This window comes from Cuculus canorus, chromosome 4 (assembly GCF_017976375.1).
Source record: "Cuculus canorus isolate bCucCan1 chromosome 4, bCucCan1.pri, whole genome shotgun sequence".
In the NCBI taxonomy this organism is placed as follows: domain Eukaryota; kingdom Metazoa; phylum Chordata; class Aves; order Cuculiformes; family Cuculidae; genus Cuculus; species Cuculus canorus.
The window spans coordinates 35,471,997-35,487,863 of NC_071404.1; positions in this window are offsets into that span (position 1 = coordinate 35,471,997).

A 15,867-nucleotide genomic window follows, 5' to 3' on the forward strand; every position below is an offset into this window, starting at 1 on the left:
CTCACAGCAAAAAGATTCGTCCTAATGTCTTATCTAAATCTCCCTTCTTTCAGCTTAAAATCGTTACCCCTCTTTCTGTCCCCGATAAAGAGCTCCTCCCCAGCTTTCCTACAGAAGCGTGGAATGGTTTGGGTTGGAAGGAAACTTGAAGATCTTCTGGTTCCAACCCCGCTGCCATGGACAGGGACACGTTACCCTATCCAACCTGGCCTTGAACATCTCCAGGGATGGGACATTCACAGCTTCTCTAGGCAACCTGTGCCAGTGCCTCACAACCCTCATCGTGAAGAATTGCCCAGTAATGTCTAGTCTAAATATTCCTTCCTCCAATTTAAAGCCATTAATCTCCAGTTTTGGGAGACCTCACCTTCCCCATGTAAAAGACAGGGGCATCCCCCAGACACTTCTAGTCTTTCAGTTGATATGTTGGTGCTTCTTCCAGTGGTGACCCAGCTGTAAGTTAAATACCTCACTCCCACCTTATGAAGAAACCCTTAAACCTACAGCAAAGCCCTTCTGCAAACAGCCCAAGTTCCTGAATCATCCAGGGCTGTTGCTCCTGAATTCTCTCACATCAACATACCATGGCACTTTTGTCCCCTTTAAAGTATCACCTGTTCAGTTTTAACCCCATCCAAATCCTGTGGCACTCTCCACCTAGTTTCATCCATTTCCTTCTGTTGAGCACTGTGTAACAGTCCTCTTATGTTTCCACTCCCTACTTCTTGGGTTTCATCCAGGGCTGTCTAGACACTGTATCGAGTAAAGTCAGATTTACCAGCATCTCAAAGAGTTTTTCAAGGACAAAAGTTGTATGAAAACAAATTTATCAAAGGGGAAAACAGGGGTAGAATAAATTGTCCAGAATCACTGTGAGCCATTTTGAGCTAGGAGCAGAGCCTATTAACACTGGCTTGCAAGTCTCTAACCTCTTCCCAAGTACCCAGCGCAGCAAGACCTCAAGATGCCCCTCACCTCAGCCAGCGGTAGTTTTGATGATGCTAATGTCAATATTTCAAAGGAGCACTTTCACCTTGTCATTCAGCCCTAACCTTTGCAAGAGTGCTCCTTGGCATCCTCGTTACCCTCCAAACTGCTTCCCAAAGTTCACTTGAGCCACTGGTTGCCTGTTAAATGAACTAGTCGTAGTGTGTTGAAGCTATTGTCATGATCTTGTCATGCTTATGTTATTCTTACCTTGTGCCTTCCTCCTCTCTGCATTATATCAGCCTTTTATCTCATCCATCATACTTCCATTTCAATTCTCCTGGGCAGGGCTCACCTTTGTATTGCCTTTGTGTAGAGCACGTCACATTGACATCTTAACTGCTGATCAGAGTCAACAGGTAATTTACGGGCTCAGATGGGTTTTGAGTTTTTATACCTACCTGCAAGAACAAAGAAGCCAAATTAAGCCTTTTGATTTTTTAGGTTTCTGCACTGGATACATAATGAGTACTTAGATGTGGGGCCCCACATTTTGCTTACAGCCCCCAGATTCCATGTCCTAGCCAAATCTGTGATCCTTCTGCTGCCTCTGGAAAAAACACATGTTCAGCACAGCTTGCCAGGCAGCCTTTGGTCATGGCAACAGCATTGTTCTCTCCATAGCTGAGCTCCTTTTCTCTTCAACACTACTTTCTGAAGCAATCGGTGTGGTGAAACACGCCACACAATCATTTTCCTTGCCTTGCAAGGCATTTGCAGTAACACTTGTGGGCTGTCAACATCTTCCCTACTCTTGATTTGTTCTCCTTTAAAGGCTAGTCCTCAGCCTGCTAATCCTCTCCCACTCTGCTTTCATCACCTCTTCCCTGCACTGGCAGACTGGCCCTTCTCCCCTCCCTCTATCCTTCTCTTCCTTCATTGTCACACAAATGTAACAACAAGGTAATGACACAGATCACGCTATAATTTGTCCAAAACATGTTGGACAGAGCACAGTGATTGTGGCACAAATCAAAATACACAGTGTACTAGGGGTTAGGTGCGGTCCCCATTAAACTCAGTGCCAGGATGGCCTTAGTGGGACCTTCAGCCCCTCATTAAGAGACTCCCCTTGTTTCAATGGCCTGGGAAAAGGCTGTGGAGGACAAGCATGTACGGAGTAAACAGTTCATCATTCGTTGTCCTCCTTTCCCATTTCATTACTGATTCAAGCAATTGGTTTTGCCTCAGGATTTTGGAGGTTTGGTTTGGTTTTGCTTATTGACATTTTGTTTCTTGCCAGCTTGGGGTTGAACAACCTTTCCTTCCTTTTCATTCACTCTTGTTCACTCTTGCTTCAAGGGACTTCTTCCAAGCAATCAAGATCTATAGGCAGATTCAAGCCAATCTGGTATTTCCTGTCAGAAATATAAAAGAAAAACAGCCTACAATCTTCTTACAGCCAAGTAATGAAAATGGGTGAAGTGGAACTCTCAGGTGCCTCTGAAGTGTTTGGAAAGGCAGGGTAGTGGGGCAAAACCCCTGAAGATTTAGACATATCCCTTTGAAATATATCAGCAGTGGCTGAGATACTCATGAGACAGCGTCTTTTATTCTAGGTAGGAGCAGGAAGCCAAATAAACTGGATAGAGCTGTGTTCTCTGGCTGTCTGCACCGCCTGATCTGGAACTCAAGTGTGCTACCTCTGTCTGCTGTCAACGTCATCTTATTAAAAATGCTCTGGGAAAAGGGTTCTCCCCCGCCCCCCACAGGAATTTTGTGTCCAGGCCACAGAATGGAAAAGGCGGGCTGAGGTGAAATGTGTATTTGTGGTTGTGACTTCTTGATTTTTATGCAGTAAAGCAAGTTACACAATTTTGCAGCCTGCATAGCGTGTCAGCAAGTGATCTACCTCAGACGCAGTATTCTGGTAAGTGCCTTCTTCAGGATTTCTTCTGTGAGGGTTTTTGGAAAACATTCCCTATAGGAAAATGTAAAAAAAAAAAATCTCTACTGATTTTATGCAAGTAGAAATGATACCTTCCCCACTTACTGCCCATCCAGTGTTGGTACGTGGTACCCACTGCACTTCCCAGCCAAGTCTCCTCATTCCCAGAAAGAAACTGCTCTTACTGTTACGTAGGTGTCTGAATGCCTGAAGCATTTGACAAGAAAGTGCCAAGCCGTCACAGAACTACCAGCTACAGGTTGTCTGGGTTTTTTTTTAACATGTATACATCATGTGGAAGGACAATGGAGAGTCACACTGGTGGCCCAGTGACACAGAGCTCAGTGCAACTGCTGTTGTCAAATACAGCGCTTACTGGAACCCTCATGAGAGCAGAGCTTACAGACCTCAATAATAAATTTTGAGAAGAGTTGCCCCCTCATCCTACTCCAACAGAGTTACATGAACCTGGCTAGTCTTGTTCAGATGCTGAGTCAATGTAAACAGAGTCGAAGGAGGTGATTCTGCTCCTCTATCCCTCTGTTGTGAGACCTCATCTGGAGTATTGTGTCCAGTTCTGGAATCCTCAACATAAGAAGGAGATGGAGCTATTGGAGTGGGTCCAGAGGAGGGCTACAAGGATGATTGGAGGGCTGGAGAACCTCCCATACAAGTATGGGCTGAGAGTTGGGGTTGTTCCTGGAGAACAGCCTGGAGAAGAGAAAGCTCTGAGGAGAACTTATAGAGACCTTCCAGTAACTGAAGGGGATATAAGAAAGCTGGGGAGGGACTGTTTACAAAGGCTTGTAGTGATAGGACAAGGAGCAATGGGTATAAACTGGAGAGGGGCAGATTTAGACTAGACATAAGGAGGAATTTCTTTGTGATGAGAGTGATGAGAGTGATGAGGCACTGGCACAGGTTGCCCAGGGAGGTTGTGGGTGTCCCATCCCTGGAGGTGTTCAAGGCCAGGTTGGGTGGGGCCTTGGGCAGCCTAATTTAGGGGGATGTCCCTGCCCATGGTAGGGGGTTTGGAACTGGATGATCTTTAAGGTCCCTTCCAACCTGAACTGTTCTATGATTCTAAACTATCCCTGGTGTCTGGCTTTGCTGCTGCAGACATGCAGGAGAAGGGCCAGGATCAGGTGTGCTGGTAACGTAGAGGCCTGATTCTCTCTTGTCATACTTTGAGAAAAAACAGGAGCAATCTCAGAAGAGTGAATGCTCTAAAACAGCAGAGATCATAAGCAGTGAAGGTGGCTTGCATCTAGGAAAAGCAAGATGGGGGAAGGGGTGTGCTAGTGGTTGCTCCTTGACACTCTTCCCAGAAGTTTGGCAGCTTTTGTGGGTAAATACAGCTCTACATCTCCCTAGTTTGAATCAAATGAAGACACTGATTTGCCACCAAGAATTCCTCTGCCAGCATTTCATTTAGCTTTACCCTTTTGTTTTGGTAACTGTTTTTTGTAGCATGGGGATAATTATACTTCTCATGTTTGTAAAGTCCCTGGAGACCTGCTATTAAATATCATCCTGGCAATGGCTGGTTGACCATCTCTGCTCTGGTAGGAGCCGAGTATTTCTGCACTTGATCCTCTCCTGCCATTCTCCACAAAGAAGCCCTGCTCAGAAGTCCTTGTTCAGGCAGAGTTCCCAGTGAAGTCAATGGGAGTTTCCCGCGTGAGGAGTGATGAGCTAGATCCAAACTAAACACCCAACTAATAAGCAGTGTAGGAAACAGCTGACTGCATCATTTTTCAGCTCTGCGCTTTTACCTGACTCAGACTTGCTGGCATCAAGAAGGATCCCAGGGGCAGGATGGAACCCAAGGGAGGAGAGGAGATCCCTGGTTATTGTAGGCGTGTCCCTCTTCCTCTTCATGAATAGCATTGGCATTGGCATTAAAACTTTGCAATGAGGTGACTACTGCTTGGATAGGTGAGCCAGTGGGTAGACAATTATCTGTTGTCTGCTTAACAATAGCCTACAGATACTGGGGAAGTTAGGCTGACCAGGAGGAAAATTACCTACTAGCAGACACGGAAAACAAGTTCCCACTTCATTCACAGGACACATATAACACAGGGTACAGGTCTCTCACATTCAGACTCAGGTGCCCATGTTTAGACAGGTAAACAACACTGCACTAAAATCCCCCAGATTGGGAAGCCCTTTAATTTTATTTATTTATTTATGAAGTTGCAAAGAACAAAATAAGACTTACAGGTGCTTTGAAACCAAAAAGCTAGTAACCGTCCCATCACAGTGGCAGAAGTAAATGAGGCCAGAATAGATTCCCTATATGAGAAATTCCTTACCGTAAATTAATAATGAGGGAAGAGAATTATATGTTCATATCTTAACCATCTAAATATATTTGTCTAGAGCAGAGAGACTTTTATGTGCCATCCAAACTATAATTGTCTCTTATCTGCTATAATATTGACGCTGCTTGGTTTACAGTCCAACACTAAGACCTGGGCTTAGGCAACGTATTTGACAGAGACAGGATTTTGTTTCAAACTCTGTAGCTGTGCTTTACTGGAGTCATGAAGGACTCAATACTTGCAGTTAATGTGTGATTTTAATTATGAAAATGGCACACCAGTTTGCCTAGAATATCTGCTTGTTTTATTGCTTTGCAAGACCCACTGAAAACACATTCAAGCAGCTCAGGCGCTGATACACCAAAAGAACTAGATTTTGTACTTGAGTCCTCTACCAGTAATAGAAAGAAATTGTGAATTAATTTTCATGAGTACTCAGGAAGAGAGAGCAATAAAATCTGCCTCTCTGCTCTTTTTCATATTTTCTTTCACACCCAGTGGCCTGAAGCAGGGCTCTGCTGACTCCTGACCCAGCCAGGCAGAGGGCTGTGGCTGATCCCTGGCAGTTCCCACATTATTGAGTTAATGGCTCCAGAGTCAGCCCAGGGCGATCAGGAGGTCTCCACCAACCATGGCCTTTTAATCTGAAAATTCTTTGCTTTGAATAGGTGTGTTTTCCTCCTATTGTCCCTTCTCATGTAGTGCAAGGCAAGTCCTGTGAATAAGTGCTGTAGGCAGTGCAAAGTTGCATCCAGCAGGACAAAATAGGATAAAATATGATGAAATACATACACCTCTAAAAGTATGCAAATGTCAATAGCATACATAGACAAAGTGAGGTAAAGAGAAGTGCTTGTTCATGTGAGATGCACAGCCAAGAGCTCCGAACTGTACAGGCTCAATTTTCCTGTGGGGACCCCATTAGACTGAGGACAGAAAGGAGGATGTGGTGACCCATGACCCTATACTTTCATTTGAGAAGTATATTCTGTGCCTAAGCAGGAAGGCAAGGTCAGCAAGAGCTGACCACTTCTAAATGAACAATTAAATGAATGCTTCTACCTTACAGAAGAATAATTTAAGCAATAGCTGCTATTGCAATACCCACAGGGAGTTGGAGGGGGGAGGAAAGCTTTAAAAATAATAATTAAAAAAGAGAATTCTGCATGAGGCACTCTGCAGGGAGAGTGATCAGTGCACAGAGTGTGGGAACCAGAGCTGGGTATGGGCTTTGTAAGCAGCTTTGACTCTGCCCTAGCAGCAGAGCTGTGGACGACAAGCAGGTGTCAGTCTCAGTTGAACAGCTCAGATGTGGGCTTGGAAAGGGTAAGAATACTATGTCTCTAACAAAAACTGGAGCTATAAATATAAGAGCTGGAGATAAACAACATAAAAAGGATATGGAACTGTTGGAATGGGTCCAGAGACTGGCCACAGGGATGATCCAAGGGCTGGAGCACCTCCCATATGAGGACAGGCTGAGAGAGTTGGAGTTGTTCAGCCTGGAGAGAGAAGGCTCCAAGGAGACCTTATAGTGACCTCCTAGTAACTGAAGGGGCTACAAGAAAGCTGGGGAGGGACTGTTTATAAAGGCTTGTAGTGACAGGATGAGAGAGAATGGGTATAAACTGCAGAGGGGCAGATTTAGACTAGACATAAGGAGAAGTTTCTTCACAATGAGAGTGGTGAGGCACTGGCACAGGCTGCCCAGGGAAGCTGTGGCTGCCCCATCCCTGGAGGTGTTCAAGGCCAGGTTGGATGGGGCCTTGGGTAGCCTGGTCTGGTGGGACGTGTCCCTGCCCATGGCAGGGGGGTTGGAACTGGATGATCTTTAAGGTCTCTTCCAACTCAAACTGTTCTATGATTCTATAATAAAATAATGAGTTGGTGGGAACCATACAGTCCATCCCTGTGGGTAGGGGTGAGGGACCTTCACTGGTGGCCTCAGGCTTGGAGGGAGCTGTCACAGGGTGATGGGGGACTAGCTGTTGGATGTTGGCTTCTTGGAGACACACTTGGTGGCACAGAGCTGCAGAGGCTTTCCCAGGTCACAGGATGAGGAAGCTCCGTGGTTGTTTGGCATGCCATTTTTTTTGGATGACAGCACTGCTTTTTTTTTACCTGGGGAAAGCTAAAATGACTGGTATTGCTGGTCTGGGGTAAAAGCTCTTTGAGATATTGCTTTGCCTGGCAGGCGGGCAGGCACTCATAGTGATACACAGTAGAGGGATATAGTGAATCAAGATACTAGGAGGCATTCCCCTGTGCCAAGACATTCTTGTTTTTCCTGCCAGAAAGCAGAGACTGGCCAGCGGGCTTGCTCTGTAACTAGCTGGTGACATCTTTCCACTGTCTGCACACCAAACCGCTGACCATGACTCGGTTCAGAAAACACAAGCCAGGCTTACAGCTTTTCTCTGGGCTCCCCTACACCAAGGCCTGTTTCCAACAACCAGAGCTCTGCGCGAAGAGGATTTCTGCACTTGAGCAAGGAAAAATGCCTGCGGGAAGGGGGACTGACTCCTATCATTGTCTTTGTGCTTAGGGGAAGGCTGGATGTAGCAAAGGCCAATGGAAGACATTCCTGCCCATGGGTTTTAATTCACTGCTTCCACTTGCTGCTTCTCCAACAACTGATCTATTACCAGTGGATATTTAACAAATCTTCATATTTTCTTGATCAGGATAACAGTTTCTGATGTTTTTTTGCTTTGTACAGATGCCTCTGGAAAAGAACAGCATAGCCCTGAGAAAGAAATTACCATGGTTTTTTCGGTTTTATTATCTTTTTCCTTTTTCACTGAAATTTCTTATCCAGTTTGCTCAATTCTCTTATCTCTTTTCACTTCACTTCAGGCTCTAAGTTTCTCACTCTCAATGAGCAAACTGCTTGGTTTTCAAATATGAAAGTAACAGACCTTACAGCCGCTTATAATAAGCAATTATTACTCTTAAAACCAGTCTGAAACTGGCTATAGTATGATGCAAATCATCCTCTTTTGCTCTTTTAAGTGGTGAGGGACAGTGGAATAGCCCAGCAAATGCTCATGTGCATAAGGAGGGAGGTAACAGCCACCTTCTCCAGCAGGACTGACTGCAGGTCCTCCAGCACTGGTTTTGTGCCTGTTGGATGAACGCCAAGAACTGGTGCACATTAGGGTTATGGTGTCTGCCAGCCACTGGCAAGTTTCTCTGCTCCTCCATCATTTTCCTTTCACTCACATCAAAGAGAGAAATATGAAGGTTGATGGGGTAGATGCTCAGTTTCATGTCCCCCTTGGCAATACAGAGTCAGTGAAAGGGGTAGTGGGATGGGTGAAGGAGAATTTATTCCTAGTTTAATAGGCCTTCATTATAGCTAAGCCTTTTGTGTAAATGGCAATTTGGCTCCTGTCTCTTGAACACTGCTCCCTTGTGTTAGATTTTTTATAATAGCTGTAATTGCAGATGCAAGCTTTGCTTTTATTTTATGGGAGCCGAGGTAAACCTGCCCAATGTCACAACTGGTGATCCTCAAACGCAGCCAAGTCCACGAGGCAGCATCACCAAACAGCGGGATTTGATGTGTGAGTCACAGTAAAGACCTGCTGGTTTCCTCTGCCTGCTCTCAGGACTGATCTCTCTCGCAGGTATTTCCAGGAGCCATCCTGCTGCTCTCTTGCCTCCTTCCTTTGCCTCAGCTTGTCAGGATTAGACAGTTTAACCAATGACCCCAGCTGTCATCAATCTCAATATTGAATGCACCGAGATAATACAGGCAATTCTCTGCTCTGTGAAGACAGGCAGTTATGAAGTATTTGTGAAACCATTTTAGCTAAAGAAGACAGACAGCTCTATTTTGTGCCTAATATTGCTTGACAGGTGTGGACACACCCTGAAATAACTCTCTTGTCATCCTGACTAGAAGGTCAAGAGTCTACATTTGACGGAGAGAATCGCCTTTGGCACTCCAACAGAAAAATGAAAACGCAGCAGCGTCCAGAGAAAAAGCCCACCAAATCTTTGTAAACCAGGTGTGCCAGATTTAACATTACCCAGAGCTTAATTCCTTTTAAATTTTCTAGCTTCTCTTTGAAGATTATCAGTGGACCCAGGCTAAACCAGAAAGATTAGCTTTTGTTCTTCTATTAGCCATTATCAACTTAATGTTTTAAACAAGTCAGGGATGGTGAGCAGTGGTTCTCTGTCTGCTCTGTTCCTCTTTTCTCCTTTCCTCCCCATGCAGCACCACCCATTCTCCCCTCTCCTTCACTCATTTTCATGCTTCCTTGGGGTATCTCCATGTAATGCCACCCTGTGTTTTACCACTGTCCACAGCATACAGCAAGGCTCAGCTATGGAAAACGAAAACAGGGGCTGGCCTTGGTCAGCAGCTGGCACTCCTTTGACCCCACTGTGGCTCCTGAGGGAAATCCCAGCCCCAGTGGGTTGCAGAGGGTTAGCTCAGATTGGAAGTTGACTGGGAGCTCAACAGCTGAGTAGCAGAGGTGTAAGATGCACCAGAGAGTAGTCTGAGCTCTCTTGGGTTATTTCTTGGGCTGGTGCAAATCTCAGCAACTAAATCTCAGCCTGCCTGACTGGCAAATGTCAGACCCAGAAGATAACATAATTTCCTGTTAAGGTAGTAAAAGATACTATTATAAATAAATGTTCTCTTGATTTTCATGGAAATTAAGTTCTTAAGTATTTCTTTATAAAAAAGGAACACATCACTATTTCATATTTGTGCAGAAAAGAGTTGCAAGATAATAGCCAAGAATGGGATAATCTCTTTGCAAGGAAGAAGTAGGAATGAGTATTTTTATTCATGGGTGTTATGGGAAGAGCTTTGCCAGGATATATGGTAGATTTAGAAAGAAAATCACATAGACTTTTCCTTCTTTTTGCTGTAGGAAATGCTGCAAGTTTCAAAACCCAACAGCCAGCTTTTGCGCTCCTACTTCCCCAAGCTGAAAGAGAACATTGAGAGATGCTGCAGCTATTGATTATGGTCAGCCCATAGTCATTTTTTTGGTCATTTTTGAGGCCAATCTACTATTCATTTAAAAGGGTGAGTGGCTTTGGGTGGTACATACCAACACAGGCATGAAGCACGTATGAATTTACGGAAAGGGGAGAGGAAGAAGGAAGCTTCAGGGTTTCCTTACTTGCCTTTCAGCCCATGCTGCCTCACTGTATGAAGCACTTGAAGTGGTGCAGCTGGGGAGACCTCGTGGAGATCAAAGCTAGATGTAACCTGGCTCTGACGGGTGCCACTGGATGGTGCTGTACAGAGGGGAGGAGGAATGGTTGGTCTGCCTACTGCTAGTCTGAGCCTCGATGGCTTCTGGTTTCAAACTCTTTTTGACAGGCAGCGGGCACCCGCAGGGCTCTGGCAGGAAGTCCTGTGTCTTGCCCCACACCATTAGCCGTGGGCACCCACGGGCGGAAACCTGAACGCACAGAGGAGTACAGCTGCTAGCAGAACAGTCACTGAAAACCAAGGGAGAAGAACTCGGTTTGATAATGTCAGGGTAATGAATGACCTGCCAGACACACTGTTCCACCAATGCTGTTTAGGTTGACCCTGGAGCCGGTCCTCCAGTCCAACTTCTTCCTCTTCCCCAAGGCCAGAGGAAGGAAGTGGCACCCAGGCCAGGGCAGAGAAGGGATGGTTGAATCATCTCTCTTGCTGGGGGACAAAGCCCTGAAGCCCACTTAGGTCCCTTTAGGTCCTGAAGTGGTCAGCTTACATTGACATCCTATTGTGACTCACGTTGAGGAGAAGCTGGGGTTCATCCCTGCCAAGGGTCTGAGAAAGTGCTGGTGGACAATGCCTGTCACAGGGGATGTGAGGCCATGTAAGCGAACAGCTCAAAGTGCACTGGAAACTATTTTTAATGGGGAAGCAGGAAAAACATAGTTCACGGCTTATGTAAGGCTTAGGGGGCTTTTCATTCTGGAAATAGCCATAGAACATATATGGCAAAATCAATCACTAGTGTGTATATACCATCAGGAGTCTTTATAAGGAAGGGATCCCTTTAGCACATCCCCTCCTTCCGGCAGCACTGCAGCCTGTACCTCGCCACGCAGGGTCTGTCTGTTGTTCATCACACAACCAGTTCTTCTTGTCAGTGCTAGCTGGCTTTCCAAGGCAAGGGCAAGGAAACTACCCAGCTGGTTTTGAAATGCCACATGGCCACTAAAATGTAATTTCATTATTTTGTGGGTTATCCGCAGAGGAGGTGGGGATCAGTACAAAGCACCGGGTTGGGGGGAGTCTGGGCCGTGCCTTAGCTCTGCAGGCTCTAGACCAAACACACTGACGCTATTGGGAGAAAGACAGTCTACAAGCAAGAAAAGGAAGTTTAACCAGGATTCATAAACCCAAAGAGAACCAAGAGTTTCCCAGAAAGTTGTTTCTCAGAGGCTTCGCAGAGTCCAGGTGGAGAAACCCATCCCTGATTTTGTGGGATTTTTTACCATGAAAAAATTCACAATGCTTAATGAAATGCAGCATGGGCCACAGCTCCCCTGGGAGAATGTGCCTGCAGAGCACCCAAAGCTCGCTCCCGAGTAGGGGTGCAGTCTTTCTTCCAGTGTGTGGGCTTGAGGAGGGGGAAGCTCCAGGAGATGCAGATTCTGGTTTGCAGGAGATGGCCATCGGCTTTGCAGCCTAAGCAGGCAGGTTACTTGCAGTAAAGCCACACAGCAGAGTTCAAACAGCCAGTGTTTGTTGATATTCTCATATGGAGAAATTAATAAAACATCTAATTAATTTACCTAGAAATAGGACAGCAATCACAAGCCAAAGTTTACCACAATGATTTGCATTACAGTAACGAACGTGTAGCTTAATCATAGCCGTAGATCTCTATTTCCCTATGGCACATGCTGTGCCCTCTCCCCGTCATGGATAGATCACAACTGATGGTGCTTGTAGTAGCATTGTTTTTCCCCTAGCAAGGAAATCCCAGGTAAGCCCCACGTGCTCTGCTCAGCAGAGCATATTTCATCCCACAGTAAAACCCTCGCATAAACAGCATCATGCCAGATTCCTCCACATAGCAACGGGCACAGTTTCTTTCCAGGCAGTGGAGCAACATCAGGTCACCCCTACAAAGAGCATGGTTTCTTAGGGATATGTAACTTACCTAGGAAATAAAAACATGTTCCACTTAAAATCGCACCGTGTATTCAGTAGTACCCGGCTGAAGGGGATAAGAGCATTCCTCTCTCGATACCTAAAAAACTCCTTGACTGAATTCATTAATCATTCTTATCAGCATCCCCTTAGTTCCTGGGCTTTAAGTGTATTTGAACTGAAAACTTCTGGAGCCCAAATCCTCTCCAAGTAATGAGTATCTTCAAGGCCATAAATTAACATAGGCAATTGCTACACTACTTATATAAAAGCCTTCAGTGGAGCAGTAAATCCCTGAAAGAGAGGCTTTATTAAAAGATAACATTTGTCTGACCTCTGTGCAACCTCCTAGTCAGGTAAATGGCTTATAAACAGGCTATTGTGTAGCCGTTAGAGAAAAACTAGTGTTTTTCTTGTTATAAAGAGGTAATTGAAAACTGGACTAAAATATCTTAACTTTGCTTTTTGGTTCCTGATGTTGGCTTACAGAAAAAACATCATATGGAAAACCAAGCAGTAAACATTGTACTATTTACAAGTGCATTTCTATTGCTTCGTCACTTGTGAACTATCTCGAGACATCACAGCTCTTACAGTCAAGGGGGTCCATTACTGATCACATGCATCCAGGTACCAAACAAGCTCCAAGGAGACATTAGAGTGGGATTCCTTAATGTCAATAAGAAAGCAGAGGTTGTGTATACATATATGTATGTATATGTGCATATATGTATATGTACATATATGCTTATGCCAAGCTTATAGGTAGTGATCCTGATAAGGATTGGGTACTGGCTACTGTGAAGAAATGCAGTGTTTTTTTCACTTTCATAGAATCATAGAATAGTTTGGGTTGGAAGGGACCTTAAAGATCACCCAGTTCCAACCCCCCTGCCATGGGCAGGGAGATCCCACCAGACCAGGCTGCCCAAGGCCCCATCCAACCTGGCCTTGAACACCTCCAGGGATGGGGCAGCCACAACCTCCCTGGGCAACCTGTGCCAGTGCCTCACCACTCCCATCATGAAGAAACTCCTCCTTATGTCTCGTCTACATTTGCCCCTCTCCAGTTTATATCCATTGCCCCTCGTCCTATCACTACAAGCCTTTGTAAACAGTCCCTCCCCAGCTTTCTTGTAGCCCCTTCAGGTACTGGAAGGTTGCTGTGATGTCTCCTAGGAACCTTCTTTTCACCAGGCTGAACAACCCCAACTCTCTCAGCCTGTCCTCCTATGAGAGGTGCTCCAGCCCTCTGATCATCTTTGTAGCCCTCCTCTGGACCCATTCCAACAGTTCCATCTCCTTCTTATGTTGAGTATTCCAGAACTGGACACAATACTCAAGGTCGGGTCTCACAAGAGAGGAACAGAGTGGCAGAAACACTTTTTAGGTGAATACTTGAGGCAAAGTTACTTTTTAGGGCTGCAGCAAACACTTGGAATCCCCCCTAGCTGAGGCTGCAAGGCACCTTCTCCTATTGCTTGCAAAAACAGATGCCAGGAAGACTTCTAAAATGGCATCATGAAACCAAGCAGCAAAAGCAAATCAGGCTTTTCACCCTGTGTTGCAGGCTAATGGAATATCTCCTGTACAGGACAGGGAATTCAGTGTGAAGGGGTTTAGTCTCTCTTGGGTGTTTATTGCAGTTTTATTGAAATTGATTTATTTCACTGGTATGCATAGGTGTATGGACATATTATGTAAAAGTTTCATAATGAGAATCAGTATACTACATAAAACTACTTACTGTTTTGGCAAATGAATAATTTAAATATGGTTGGAAAAAATATTCAGGTGTAAAAAAACAAGTATTTTTTAAAATTCAAGCTTTTCCTTTAACTACTTTAAAATAAACAAAAAAACCCCCAGATTCACAGTAGGTGCTAAAGAGTACAAATATGACAGAAAAGCTAAATATTTGCACATAAAATGATTTACAGGGAGAAAGTACATGCATGCTTAAGGCAGAAAAACTGTTGGAGGATGAACAGTTCAACTTTTTGAAAGAATAATAGAAATTTCAGGCTGAAGGTCAGCTTCCGATATCCCAGTGGAATCAGATACTTTTCAGCAACTCCTAAATCTGTCCAAAAAGTGCCAGCTACACGTTTTCATTTACTTTCCAGAGAGAAATTTTCAACTCCCAGATCTCTGTATCCCACTGGCAAGTTCAGACTATGGTAACTAGCATGCATAGTTAACATAGTTTTGCATTGATACAACACATCCTATAAGCATGGCTATACAAACTTGATTGCCTTTGCACAATATCATGTTCCCCAGCAAATGATCTAGAAATCTGGCAAGGAAATTTGTCATGATTTTCTTGAAAAATATAAGAATAAATTATTTATATTCTGTTTAGGTGAAAGAATTTATACTTTCTTGACTAAACCTTAGGGGTATTTTAACATTCTATTGAAATACATTAGTGCCTGGGCTCATGTATCCAACACCTGCGATCTCTTTGAAAGTAAGAACTACAACACTGAGAAATGTAGAGGTTTTCTTTCATAAAATCTGATTCATTGCCATCAGTAATTGCAACATATATTCCTTCCTCACCTCACCCAAAGGTAAAACCATTTCTTATAGCTTCACAAAGACAAGAGACAAACAACATTAATCGAGATTACTCTTTTTCATTTAGCTTATCATGCTCACCTCTACCTAATGTAACACCCTGCAATATGAAAGAGTCTTAAATTTTGTAAAGTTTCACTGGCAGTGAGACAACAAGGCAAAGAACACGAAGGCTTCTGCAGTAAAAGGTGAGGAAGATTGGTTATTCCCAGCCTGAAGGATTATAAGATATACGACCAAACTAGCATACATCAAGGTGGTGATGCTTTCCAGGCTCTGTGTGACACCCCTTGGGGTGCGAAAGATGAGGTAGTTCAGCAACTGGATAAAAAGAGAGCTGAGCTCTCCTAGATGAATTGTCTAGAAAAGTCAGCTTTCCCCCAGAAGGACTTTGGAATAGGGGAGAAAAAGCAAGCAAACATCTTTTAAATGCTGATGTGAGCAGGCACATGAATAACAAACACACTGTGGAGAAGCCACCGGTAAGTAACCATCCTTTCTGCTCTAAGCAGCTCCCTTTCTGCCTCCTCATGCGGCAAGGGACACGGCTGTCTCCACCAGTTTCTGTGGGGTAAATGAAGATGAGACTTAGAGCTGCATTAACACTGGGAACATCACCAAGTCCTGCACCACACCTGGGTATTTCCACAGAGGGAGAGTGCATACGCGCGTTTGCACACGGGGCCATGCCAAGCAGTATTCCTTCCTAGTTCAGAGCACTCTCAGAGCAGGCTTTTACCACAGAAATCCATGGGCACAATCCCACAGCAGGTCCCGATGCAATCTGCTGTAGGAATAAAGTAAGGATTTTCCCACTAATGCATAGCTGGCATCCAAGGTGCAAAGGCCATTTCAGGCATAGAGTTCTGGGGTCCAGAAAAGGCAGCAGACCAATTAGTTCTTTGACTAATTGCAAAAATCACAACTCATTATAGTGGAAATTTACAGAAATTTTT